At 35.2% G+C, this 14364-nt stretch overlaps 1 long non-coding RNA gene across 1 annotated transcript; it reads right to left on the bottom strand.

Annotated features, from left to right (window-relative positions):
* Positions 1-724: 724 nt before the first annotated feature.
* Positions 725-12691, bottom strand: LOC137863449 (uncharacterized). The gene is made up of 4 exons (XR_011100904.1): positions 12556-12691; positions 1755-1833; positions 989-1047; positions 725-855 (listed from the first exon to the last, which is right to left on the bottom strand). It is a non-coding gene; the product is annotated as an uncharacterized lncRNA (long non-coding RNA).
* Positions 12692-14364: the final 1673 nt, after the last annotated feature.

Raw genomic sequence — 14364 nt, 5'->3', positions numbered from 1 at the left:
ATACACTTGGAAAATTATGTAGTTTATATGCATGCATTACTTACACTGAGTCATCCTGAAGCTTATATTTTAAGCCTCAGTGTTTCAGGTAAAATAAAATTGCTTCAGTAAGACTGCTTTGATTTCAGCTTTGCTCCAAGCTTTGCCAGGCAAGCAGAAAATCTTCATCGTATGAAAGATCTTGTTCATATAGAATGTATAGTCGTGCATTGATAAAATCGTATGCATGCAAACCATACCAAGCCTTTGTCCAAAGACTGCTTTACCAAACCTTTTTTTATCTTATGTAAATAAGCCTATATCTTATATTAATGAAAGCTCATCATAAATGAACAATGAATTTAGATTTCCAAAGTACTGCTGTGACTATTGCATTATACATAGCATAGAGAAGACAAAGAAAACTAAAGAGCTTCCTTCAAACAGGAATAAAATCCCCAAACTAAACCAAAAGAACCCTAAGGTACAACAGGAAGATAAGTTAACAGGATTTACACTAAAAAGAAATTTACTTCTTATGAGTGTGTCCCCTTGAGGAAGAAAAATTGAAATACCCCCAATTTTTAAAACCTTATCTGCATTTCATTTTTCTGCCCTTCCCACTACACTGGAACAGTTTAAGAGCACAAACATTAATAAAAAGGGGAGGGGGAGGGGGAGTAGAGAAGGGGGAAGTAGACATTCTTTGATTTCCTTCCTCTTCTGTCTGGATTTTGCTACCTTCTTACCTCCAGTCAGCTGATAATCCTTCCTAGGTCCTCTCCACCTCCTCTGTCTCTTGTCTCCTTGCTCTCTCTCAAGTCCCTTCTGTTTTCTCCCCATCTCTGTCATGGTCTCTTTTGGAAGACATCATCTCTATTATGGTATTTCACCATAAAAAAATCAGAATAATGAGGCAAATTACAGTTCAACTGCTAGAGGAATGAGATTATCTTGGCGGTGTAGCTCACTATGACAGGAAATCCATGTCGCAACGAAGCCTGCTCACCTTTTAAGTCTCACTGCTCAAGGTAGATCTTGGGTTGTCTACAAGCCTTCCTTTGCTGCCTGCGTGCAGATAAACTGCAATCACTCTGCAATGCCATTTCATTTCAGGATTTACAGGTCATTCTACTGCAGATGTAATCAAAATGCTGAGCTAAACCATGTGTTTGAAGAACAGACTCCCTTCTAAAACTTTGGAATAGGCCTAATATACTGGGCATGTCTGTCCAGAATAAAAAGTCAGGAATATGGTGTTCTCCTAAATCATAAATCCAGGGAAAAAAAAAAAAAAAAGTTCTCTGAAGAGATATAAAGCTAATATTTGGGGTATGCAATATTCCACATGCTAGCCTGATGAGTTCTATATTTTACCTGATGTTCTCATTTAGTTCTGTACAGACAGTAAAAACTTTAACCTCCCTGGAAACACTGGCAAATTCCTGCTGAGTTCTGTTACCTGAGAAACTCACCCACGGTACTGCAGGGTTATGGAGGTTGCCTGGCTTACTTTTCTTTCATTTATCAACTGAAAAGTTTTTGTTTTGTTTTGTTTTGGCTAACAATGATGTTCAGCTGCAGATACTAAGTAGTTCTTTTTTTCCATTCCAAAATCCAACTCTTCCGTGTTCCTATATGTGCATATGCCCTTACTTTCCTTAACCTCTTTCAATTACTCTGTTTCAGTAAAAAGATGAAAAATCCAGGGAACATATAATCAAATTGCAATTTATAAAACCAAGTGATAAAGAATTGCCATCATTTGTACTCACAGTGACATGGTGGAGAGCCAAGCACAATCAGCTGTACTGGAAAACAGATGCAGAGGCTCTTACGGGACTGTATAATATACTGAAAGTAAGAATAACAGGTAAGAAGATCTTCTCTCCATTGATGTATTACAGCATATGCATTAAATGCTTTCAATATTAGCTTTTAAATTTTGTTCTAAGACATTCTTACTTCTTAAAAAGAGAGGACAGGGAATTCTAGCAGCATTTATTTTCAGTTTTCAGAATGATAAGTACAATTATAAAAAAAAAAAAGTGACCACATACAGGGGATACAGGGGACAACATAGTGTGAGACCCCACTGAAGATACATGATCTGCATGCTACTATTTTTCTGTTATTTCTTTATATTTCATCATGAAGAAACATATCGTGTCTCAAAGAGGAAAGTCTACCTAGTTTTACTAAATCTGTAGCACTAGGCAAGACACAAGTTCCTTATGTGGTACCTCAGCCATCTGCAGATTTAGACTCACATATCTTGTTTCACAGTATATTTATTTAGACTAATTTCTAGTATATTAACTTTGGTATCCCAAGATAGCAAAGTATATATTTCAGTTAATACTCCCCTAATGAATAAGATTCTTCTCAGTGTGGAAAAAGTCTTAACCTGTCCCATAAAATGGGTACCACATTTTAAAGACATGAAGTATGCTATACAAACAAATGAATTTTTATTATACCTTTGTATTTTTCCCCAACATCCAGAACTAGTCAACAGTGAAACCAATCTTCTGCTACTTTTTCTATAGATTTTTACTTTCAGCCGTAAAAAGCTCTTTTCGTTTATTACATTGTTTATTAAATGATTCAGTAGAAATGTTTCCTGATTGTGGTCATTCAAGAGAACACTAAACTACATTAGAACTGGAATACTCTTTCTAAAATGCTCCCAAGTTGATCTGAGGCTTTTTCCCTCACATTTTTATCCAAGCACATTTTATAGCAAGAATGGATGTTTACTACATTGTTCTTGCAATATAGGGAAATACCCATACAATTTTCCAGAAATAAATCTGTAAGAACAATCCACATCTCATGCCAGTGAAAATCGAGAATAATTCCATTAGTAATTCTGAAATTATCTCAATGTAAATAATAATTAAGTAAAAGAAAACAAAGACCCTTTTGTCTCCAAGGTCTATTGCTATACAAATAATTAATTAGTTCAGCTTGTGTGCTATGGGCCTGCCTGTCTGACCACTGAGCAATTAAATAAAGTAATTCTAGGAGCTGTAAGTGGTTGCTTCTGGAAAACATACTCTCCTTCAAACCAAAAATATTTCTTAGCAATTCACTTTTTACATCATTATAACCTAATCAGTTGTATGTAGACTTTTTGGCATCACATCTTGCATTGTTATAGCAATCCATAATTTAGTCTAGCACGAACAATCTTAACAACAAAGTTTGGACACATTCCAGGTAAAAGGGCAAGGGACAATTTCTACCAGACACATTAAACATGCATTCTATCACTAGTTAATATTTCAAGTAAGGGATACACATATATTGAGAGATTACGGTTTTCCTTGGAGACAACTCATAGGCACTATAATCATTAGCTAAATGCCCACCAACTGCATTAGGGAATAAATCACCATTTTGATTTCCCCAAAAAGAGTAAAAATCACAAAAACAGGAATAAAGAATTCTTATTTATGGCCTGCTAAGAAAACAAACTGAAATTGTAATATAAAAGTTAGCAGCAGACGAAAAGAAAACATGACAACACATTATGTCATCAGGTATTTGGAGCCCTACCCAAAAACTGTCTTTGGTGTGAGATGAGAAAACTCTACTAATAATAGTTGTTGGAAAGTTACAGAAAAAAAAATATAATGCAAACACCTGAAGGCTCCTTTAACCTTTGCTGGGGATTCAGCAAGGCAGAGATGACTCAAAGCTATCATCAGAACATCCTGTTGAACATCAGGCACACCAACACCGTAACTGAGAAACAGTTTCATGTGCAGGGGAACAGAAAGGACTGTTTTCACAATGTGTTATATTAACATAAAAAAGAAAGAAAAGGAAGTCTAAGCAGTTGAAGAGATATTAAACGTTTTCTTTAAACTTATGTCCAAAAGAATTTCTGTTTTCTACTTTAATTGAGAAATTATGGTTAGGATTAAATGTGTTTGTTTTTTTTTTTTTTTTTTTTTTTGCAAACCCTTTAATAAGAAACCTAAATAAATCAAGGACTTTTTTTTTTTAATATTCCAAAAGCAGTGACATCACTGACCAATGATCAATGATACAACAGCCTATACCCCGATAATTCAGAAAAGTATAGTTACAATTTTTAAAGTTAAGATTCTATTCTGTATTACAGTTTGATGCAATTAGAATTTTAGCCACAATCCCTACAATTAGTTATATTTTAAAACATACAGATGTGTCACAGGGGAGAGAATTTTTGCCTTGGATCATCATCAAAACTGTTCTTTTAAGCAGTCTTTGATGGCAAAAATGTAAGGGGTGGCTCATGTGAGGACTACCATATTCTCACAGAGTCTGAATGAAGAGCTCACATCCACCCAAAGCGCCCTTCCAGTTAGTGTCTGGCTTGTTCAAGGAAGCCTTATCACCCTAGTAGTTGAAATACTGAATGGAAACATGAAATCACAACCAGGCCTTGCAATGCTAGTGAGAATTCCCATCTTCATGTACAGTGCTTTGCAGCTGGTCTGAGATATGAAACCGAGGTAACTGTTAATCATTCTAAAAGGTTTGTTTTGCAACTACTGTTAAAGCAGGGGTTCATCAATTCTGTGCAATTAGGTTCTGAAACTACCCTCCTCGCAGGGGAGTATTTAATGCATCTAGACAAACACAGATGTTTCCCAGTAGTCCCTAAATACTCTCGTGTTCAAAGATTCACAACATTCTTCAAATCAGCTATGCTAATCTCTGCTCTCCAGTAGGTTATATCTTGCCTTCAGCAGGATCAGTTCTGTTTAGGCGTAATTGAAAATTATGGTTATCACTAATATTTTCCTCTGTCACCAAATTGATCCAGCCATTATTTCTACAAAATAAAAATAAAAATAAAGTAAATTAAAATAAAATAAAATTTCAAAGGAGCAACGCTGACTGAGAAAAAAATCTGAAAAAAGCAGTGAAGAGAGAGATATATTCATCTCCAATTGTTCCTTTTTATAACTGTTAACCAAATTTCTCCTGCTATTTAATCCCTATAGGTTGTGATTCTTTGTCTTCACTGAGGTATTCTGATAAAAAAATAAATTATAAATTCTATTCTTTTCCCTATTTTGACCTAGGGATTTTCAAAGACCCTTGAGATGTCAAGGAAGTAAAAACTTATCTATTTTTTCCTTTGGCCAGCTGAAACTCAAAATAAATTTTATGCCAACATTGAGGAGATGCCATTCTTCATCTATGCAGACTCAAAAGGATCTCCTGACACCTATTTTGTAGGTCTGATTTTTCTAATGAAAACACAATAATCAGAGTTTAAGTATAAACAGATTAAATAACTGCTCTGACCTACATCTAAAGAGAGAGAGAGATAATATAATCAGATTCTTAGGTCAACCCTTCTTATTCAAGTTTTCCAAAAAAGTCTTTTGTGATCCAAGTAGTACATTAAATAATAGTATATTAGTTATACGTTGAAGTATACCTAGAGATTTCAGACAGAAGAGTTTACTCAAAAACATAAATTAACTGTTATGATGTGGATGCAGGAGTCTGTAACCTACATACCCCATTATATTAAAAGATCCTGTGTCTGTAGTGGGTTTTCTCCCCTTTTAATAGTTCCTTTATCTCTTTACTCACTTAACCTTGGTTTGAACAGTATAAGACAACTTTGGGAGCACAGGAGGGACTCTGCACTGAGAAGCACATCCCAGCTCATTCACCAGTGAGAGAACAGGAAAGCTAAGTAGGCACTACTACACAAGGAAAGCACAGGGGGTAGATATCACTGGAGGAGAAAGAATGGTCTGACAACAAAATTGTAATTCAGAAGCACCTCAAAGGAGAAACTGGTGAATACTGTTTGTACCTGCAATTCACAGCAAGAGGAAGTGCAAGGTTCAGTTGCAATATAAATACAGTTAAATCATTACAGGCAGCTCACCAGGCTAATGGCAAGACCAATACAAACTGAAGTACTCCTGTCCTGTTTCATGACAGAGGCATGGTGAAAATTAACAGCAACCTGTGACACCTGGATCTGGGTGGGAGTAGAGCCTGCGACAGTACTACAAGGATATAAATTAAATGAATACCGAAAGAGGGGTAGAAATTCTGAACTGTTTAATATCAGGTACTTCCAACTTCAAGCTTATCCTCTGAATTCCCAAAAGAATGGTGTACTCGGATATAATTTTGAGTAGGTCTGGAAAGCAGGCTGTGATACTGGAAAAAACACCAGAAGGCTCATTGAATACTGGCTGCTCTAAAATAATACCTCATATAAACAAAGGAACAGCCCAGTATTGCTTGTAAGGATCACAGAATCCATCCTGATATGTTTTGGCTTGAGGCGTGTGCTTGTGGTTTAAAGCTAATCCCTTAATCACTGATGTGAAAATTGCTAGGGATACATACAAACAGGATAGATAGGATCCTCAACTCAGCATTGTCTTCTTTCATCTCAAAGAACAAGCACAGTTTGAAGAATAAACAATTAACATTTGATGTTATATACCTAATTTAATTTAGGATAACAGAGTGATATCTTTACAACACACATAATGAAAATGCAAAAAAAAAAAATAAAAAAAGAAAAACAGAATAGTTTTTTTTTCAACTGAACACAGAAAATAAAGTCACTATACAGAGTCTAAAGTTAGGATTTATTAAAGGAAGCTGTAGAATGAATAACATAAAGCCACTATGAAAAGGACCATAACAACTAGAGAGGAATCTGCTCTCCTGTGCTGCACCTGGGGGACAATGCTGTCAGTGGTCCCAACCAACATGGGTTCATGAGGGGTAGGTCCTGCCTAACAAATTTGATTTCCTTTTATGACAAGATCACCCATCTAGTCGATCAAGGGAAACCAGCTGATGGGATCTTTTTGGACTTCAGCAAGGCTTTTGACATGGTTTCCCATAGGATCCTATTGGACAAAATGTCCAGCATGGAGGCTGAGGGGGGACCTCACTGCGGTCTACAACTTCCTCACAAGGGGGAGTGGAGAGGCAGGCGACCTATTCTCTGTAAACACCAGTGATGGGACCCACGGGAATGGTGTTAAGCTGAGGCAGGGGAAGTTTAGGCTGGACATCAGGAAGAGGTTCTTCACCAGGAGGGTGGTTGCACACAGGAACTGGCTCCCCAGTGCAGTGGTCACTGCACCAAGCCTGTCTGAATTTAAGAAGCGATTGCACTGTGCACTAAGTCACAAGGTCTAAACTTTTGGGTAGACCTGTGCGGTGCCAGGAGTTGCACTTGATGATCCTTATGGGTCCCTTCCAACTCAGGATATTCTATGACTCTGAAATAAGTTCTTTTTGTTGGGAACGGTACTCTTCAGAATTTATCTCCTGAGAAAAAAAATTGTAAAATGAAACTCTCTGAAGATTTTTTTGTTTCATTCTGCTCCTTTCAAAGGGCTTTTAGACCAAGCAGCCCCAGGTTAACTAAACCGGTTCATAATTTCTGCTAGTCTGATTTCTGAATTGACTTAATTCAAGTCTTACATGTGTAAGACCTATGAAATGTAAATTTAAGTTTTACAGTAACATGAGAAGTATACAGAGCCTGATTTTCAGCTGGACCTTTCTACCCTGTTTAACTGTCCTATTTACTTCAGCGGATCTGCAAACACTCTACACTTCAGAAAGCCAGGGCTATGTTATTTTAGCAATAACAGGGTTATAACTAAGCAGCAAGAAGGGAACTACGAGGAGCAGAAAAACAGTAAAAGGTAAAAAGATCAAAAAGAACACACCATGTGGAAGCCTTATACATGCAACAGCAGCAATGACTATACTTTCTGTAAGGCATTTAATGCAAAATGAAAACCAGAGACTACTTTTTCCAGAAAAGTTATGATTAAAAAAAAATAATCTCCCAAGAGTTGCTGACTTTCCTAGTTTGTGGCAGAAAGATGTGTTATCTTGTTCTTTCATTAATGTAGGATAATGTTCTGGGTCACAATAATGCTATGGTGAAAGGTGGTTTTTTTTCGCACAAACAGCAGTTGAATTCCTTTAGCTCTCCTTCACATATATATCAGCAAACAACAGGAAAGCACAAGATAAATCGTGTTTGAAAATCAGATGAAACCCCTTTGAGACCATGCTATTACAGTTAAAACAGTCTGACAATTCTAGAGCTTATCTGAGGGAATGACTGGTTTCATTTTATTTTCAGGTTTACTATTATCCTATATAGCTTTAATCCCTAAAACTTTGCTGGATTTCAAACTATCCAGGTAAAAAGAAAATAAAAAAAATTCATGGAAAATTTTTCAGGAATTTTTCATGAAGCAACTTCACACTCCAAACTAAATTAGATTTAACTGAATTAAAGCCAAATTAATTTCTGAAAAGTCAGCTTGCAAGGGCAGAGAGATAGATTATCTGTTGAATACTGGCTATATAGTAAGAAGGATGGGCTAACTTAGCTCACAGAAATTAAGGTTTACTTTTTGCTCCTCATCACAATTCTGAGCAAACCATTCTTTGGCTCAGTCTTTTTATAGTTGCTGAATAACATTGCCTCACAGGGATGTTGTGCTCACAACTGCACTAACCATAGTCACGAGTTCAGTACTCCTGAACAGTAGGTAGAAGTACATCAGATATTTACATATGAAAGACAATGAAAACACAAGTGTTCACAGGTGCACAAGGGTTACTAACATTCATAATGCTATTTGGGCATTCAGATGGAAGATCAAGACTTAAATTGTTACATGATACATATCAAAAGTAGCAAAAGGCTACTTAAAATACTAAAAAGAATTATGGCACCCTTTATTCCTTCAAACTTCTGCTCTAAAAACAACCATTCAGGTGTTATATAGGGGAAAAGTATCTAAAAAGAATCCTGTTTTAAGAATGCCTTAAATGTATATTTCAGTTTCTCAAAATCATCCATTAGTTTTTTTCTGCTTACCCTTACGAATTCACTTACTTGTCTTCCATTGTGATTTGTTTTCTATTGTTGCATTTTCTTTAAATGCCATGGGAATTAATACTAGACATTTTCTATTAGAATGTTAAATGTGTAGGTCCTGTAAGTGCCCTTTCCAACTAAAGCTTGCTAATATGCATTTTTTCTTGTTGGTCTTTAATTGCTGGATTAATCTATGTGAACATATTTTATTTTTTTCCATTCATTGAATACAAATATTTTCAGCAGCAAAACCAAGGTTTTTCTCCCATGGACAGCTGATAGCAGATAGAGCCAGCTGCTACTGTTTCAGGAAGGCCTGAATGTTGTGGTTATGGGAAGGAGACACTCCTAGCGTAGCAATTTCCTTTCATTTGTGCCTATTTTCCTCATGACACTTTCCATAGTATTTTTGAATTGAAACACACATTTATTCATAACAGATTTATGTCAAGGTGGAGGGTGTTTTTTCATTCATATAAAACCAATTCACTTTGATCAGATTAATTTTTCTCTATATACATAATTGAAATCTCTTCACAAGACATTTTTTATCATTACATACTGCTATGTTTTCAAATTTACTCCTTTTCTCCCTTTCTGGGTATCTGTTATTGTTAACCCTGATTCTTCAAAGTCTCTCTGAAATTAATACGAAGCTTCAATCTCTCAAATCTATTTTGGCAGCATAATTCTTTCGTCAATTTGTTTCTTTTCACTCAATAACCTCCATTCTTTTACATGGCTTTATTGACTCTTTTAAGAATATTCAGACCTTACAAAAGGTCTGAATACAAAGAGAAATATGACTCTTTAGAAAAGACGATCAACACTTAGAAGGTAACTGTAGCACACATTCAGAATTATCTTGAATAACATTTTTGCTAGTCCTTTCCCATGAATAAATAGGATAATGTCTAATCCTACATTAATGTTCACACAATTTTCCTAATATTACAAACGGGAGAAACCAATTTTTCTTCTACACATCTGGATGCTAGCACCAATTAACTGATTTCAATTCCTCATAGCCTACATCAACTACTGCCAAGCAGTAGTAGACATTCCCGAATTCACTACCTCACTGAAACAAGGACAGCTTATCATTTCCGACCATCACTTTACATAATAATAATAATAATAATATGCAATAAATGCTGAAGATTTTTATTTTTCATATCTTGTTTATTTTTTAAATTACATTAAAACCTGAAAAAACAATTGCTGCATTTTAGGAGACAATTTTTCACAGAAAGAGCAGTCAGGCATCGGAATGGGTTGCTCAGGTAAGTGGTGGCATCACCGTCCCTGGGGGTGTTCAGGGAAAGGTTGGACCTGGTGCTTAGGGACATGGTTTAGTGGGGTGATATTGGTAGCAGGGTGATAGTTGGATCAGATAATCTTGAAGGTCTCTTCCAACCTTAATGATTCTATCATTCAATTGTGAAGAAGCCATCAATGAGAAAAATGGTTGACCAGATGTTAACTCTTTGCTTACATAAATTCTGTTTCAGAGTTTTACCCCTTAGTAAACTTCAAGAAAAAGACTCCAATACAAGGTCAAACACACTTCCAAAAGTAATGGATTCTTGTAGTATTTCCTATACTTCTCCTAACATTTTATAAAATTTGAAAATGATTAGAAATAAAAACTAGGCAGTGCTTTACAAGCTCTATTATGTTACTTGTGTAAAATCGGCACTATGTCACATAAGCACCACTGCTGATATTACTAATGAATCCTAATATAATAAATCGATAATTTAATGCCAGAGCTAAAATGGAAATATTTGTATTTATTAATTTGTAGCTTCTGAGCATTTGTCTTTCATTTAGCTAATGTCTCCAGAGTACAGAAGTTTCCTAAACAAAACAAAATAACAACCACAGCAAAAACTTATACTCTTTTGTGAGAAAAAGGACTCTGCAGTAAGTACCTCTCTAATTTTGATTTTTTTTTGAAATTTTCAAAATTGAACTTTAAAAAATTATTCCAATACCTTCATTTTATATAATCCTTATAATAAATCTGCTGTATTTTTCTGTTACGTAAATGACTATACAAGTCTAACACAGTGTAACTATTCATCAAGAGGTATTTGTGATCTCTCGCTTTGTCTTTGGAGCCCAGTGATAGTAAAGAATTGTCTCCTAAAGAAGCTGAAGAAATAATTTCTGGAACATCTGTAAATTAGATTATTATGAATCTGCAGAACTTAATCAAAGCCACTCTGGTCTCATGAGCAATAATTTCACTGATTTCACTGCCCTTTGGATGAGGACTCAAACCCTAAGAATTGGTTTGCTCCAAATATGGCATGGGAAATGTTCAACTTTCAACTGAGTATGGACTTTTAGAGTAACTAAGCTGTGTTCCAGTTTATTATTTAGACCTTTATTATTATCTATCTAACCTGTTTGTAAATCTAATCCAAATATAAAAATCACACTCCCATATGATGCAAGAATGATGAAGAATTAAGGCAGGTGTCCAAGATAAAACAGATAAATCAGATTATACAAGAAAACCCCAACATGGCTGTTTTTTGCAATTTATTTTGACATTCAATTAAATATTGAATAAAACTCCATACTGGATATATATTCCTGGCTGTCAGCCTCCAGCTCTGTAAATAGCCTCTGTTAAAGCTAGCCTGAAGTATTTTCATTTAACAGATAATATGAAGAATCACTGATCCTTTAATGATCTTCTCAAAAGTTAAATTTTTCCAGGAAATGGCATTGTATATAAAAATTTGGTATGAAACTTAATATAATAGTAGATGTATTTAATTCAGAAAGACTGAATTATATGTTGAGATAACATTTGATAGTTTGAAACAATTCACCGATTTTCAGTTCTGTCTTCCTAGCACGTATATGCAGAATTCGAGAATGGCTTCAGCTATGAAGAGCCTTTGAAGACTAATTTAAATATTTAGTGGGATGGTGATGTAATTTGTTAGCAGAAGTTTTTGTTTGCTTTCTTAATCACTTTTTAATTGCACTGCATCCCTCTCTTTGACAGATAAATCAGCACTATGGAACACAGTAAAACAAGGTATCTGAATGTTATTAGTCTTCTATGAAATAAGATATTTCATTTCTATTTCCACTCAATTGCTTAGTTTCTCAAAAATCTTAGATGCTACTTAGTCAAGTTACTTGCAGAAGTATACACAGTAAGGTTAGTAAAATGAACGGGACTCTGAGCTTGCTATTTAAACAGTTCGAAACCATAGGAAGCATCCTTCATTGCTCTTAGTTAATAAGAAAATTGCAGTAGGCACTTCTGCGCGTACCAGATTATCAAGCAGATATTCAGTTCAATATTTGCTAGCTTTGGATTATCCGTAATTTTCTCTTTTGTTGTTAGTCATTTACCAAACCCATAAAATCATCAGTGATTTTAGGTGGTAAGTATGGAATATTTTTCATATGGAATGTTTTCATTGCTGACTCAGTTATGGAATATTCCAAACATTCCAGTTTTAGGTTTTCTTTGCTGAGTCAGTGGCCTCAAGGCAAATATTTCTTTAATGAAAGAAATATTGATTTTCTTTAAACTGTGATTGTTTCAAATGCCTTGCTATTTTTCATATAACTTGATTTCTTTTGTCCAAAAAAAAAAGCACATGCCACTGAGAGGCCAAATCAAGATTACCAAGAGCAGTACATACCCAAATCTCTCCGTATCTATCAGTGGAGGCATGAGTGGCTCCATTCATTATAATGACATATGTTTTGCCACTTTTGAAAAGTTTCTTCTAACTCTTTAGAAAGGATATCCTCAGCAGATAACAAGGCAAATCAGTGTTTGTGACATTGTTCTCAGCAGCTACCAGCTGCTTCAAGCTATGTTTATTCACCTTGTGGAGAGACACCTGGGGTACCAGGTGCAGTGTGTCTAACATCACCCAAGGGTTATCTCCTACCGAGTACACCATGGAGGCTGGTCCCATAAACATTGCCTAGCAGTGGCCTGGTATTCCTTATGTACTGCATCATTCCTAGGTCTCGAAGACAGAGTGTGTTTGTGTAGATAACAAGCAGAAGGGGATGGAGCTGAAGGCTCCAGGCAGATGAAATAGACATGGACTCAATATTGAATGTTCTATTCAGTTAGCAGAAGAGTTTTCCAGGAAAATAGGACTTTTTCCTACATACCTTTAAACTGGTAAATACTTTCCCTCTATACTAAGAATGGGGAAAATGTCCATTGTAAGAACTCTCTTTCACTGACTGTGCTCTTATAGAATGCCTTTTGTATATGAGAATGCCTCATATCTCCTGATAGATGTGTACAAAATGCCATCTCTTATAATTACACAAATAATGAAAGCCTATATGATAAACTTTTGCTGCATATTTGCATTCACATATTTTTTTTCTTTTTCTTTTGAGGTATTGTCTTTTGATATTGTAAAAACTCTTCTTTTATCTCACCTGAATGTCTTCCAGAGTACAGGAGAAAGTTAATACTTTTATAAGCTTTCTTCCTCTGTAAGCTTGTAATACTCTTATGTCATTAAGGTATGTACTTAAAGACTTGATTGTTGGCTTTCATTTACTTAATATCTTGGCAAGTTTGCAGTACTGTCACAAAATCTGTTTAGTAGCAAAGCACACAACTGTTCTGCTTTTTAAGCCAGGCTTATTTGTATAAATTTATTCCATAGCCTGCTCATCTTATTTTAATGGCCAGATGTTCTTTTCTCTCTACTTCTTAATAAACAAATACCCTTAAATAACCAGACATTCTCAGGGTTCTTCATCTTAATGGATTTTATATTTCCGCTATTATTTATTTATTTATTTTACTTTTTGGCTGTTTTCTTCTATGAAGCATTAAGGGCACTAAAGACATTTCCAGCATAAAAACATCTATTTGAAAGAGATGGACGGAAGTATATCAAAACCCTCCTCTCGGAAGCAGTTCGCTTCAATACCTAACTGCAAGCTCACCACTTTTTCTAAAGTGAGCCTGACATCTGTTTTTGTTTACCATTTGGTAATGACATGAATTCATACAAGAGGATGAAACAAAATTTAAATATAAGTACTCCTTTAGATGCACTGGATAGAGAATATAGCATTTTCAAGACTCTGCTCGTCTCCAGTTCTACATGTCTACATGTACGCTACAGGATAGCGTAGTAACATTAAAAACACCATTTAGATTTGCTACGAGGTTTACAAAAATGATTCTGTGCAGAACATCTCATGACAAAAAAAAAAAAGGCAAAACAGAAAACCAACAACCAAACACAAAGCAAAACCTTTCAATTTCTAAAGGAGTATTTTAAATCAGTTTTAGTTCTGAGTGTAAGCATTCTTTTAAAGATATGCAACTAGATATGTTCTTCAGCAAAATTAGGCTAAAATCCATTGTAAAATTGAAAGATGATGAAAAGAGCAGACCTGTGGCAGAAATCTAACTTTATGAAGTTATTAGTAGATTTGCTAAAATCCCAAATAAAATATTTCAA

This window comes from Anas acuta, chromosome 13 (assembly GCF_963932015.1).
Source record: "Anas acuta chromosome 13, bAnaAcu1.1, whole genome shotgun sequence".
Taxonomy (NCBI): domain Eukaryota; kingdom Metazoa; phylum Chordata; class Aves; order Anseriformes; family Anatidae; genus Anas; species Anas acuta.
The sequence above is the reverse complement of the archived record's forward strand: the minus strand, read 5'-3'. Positions and strand labels throughout refer to the sequence as shown.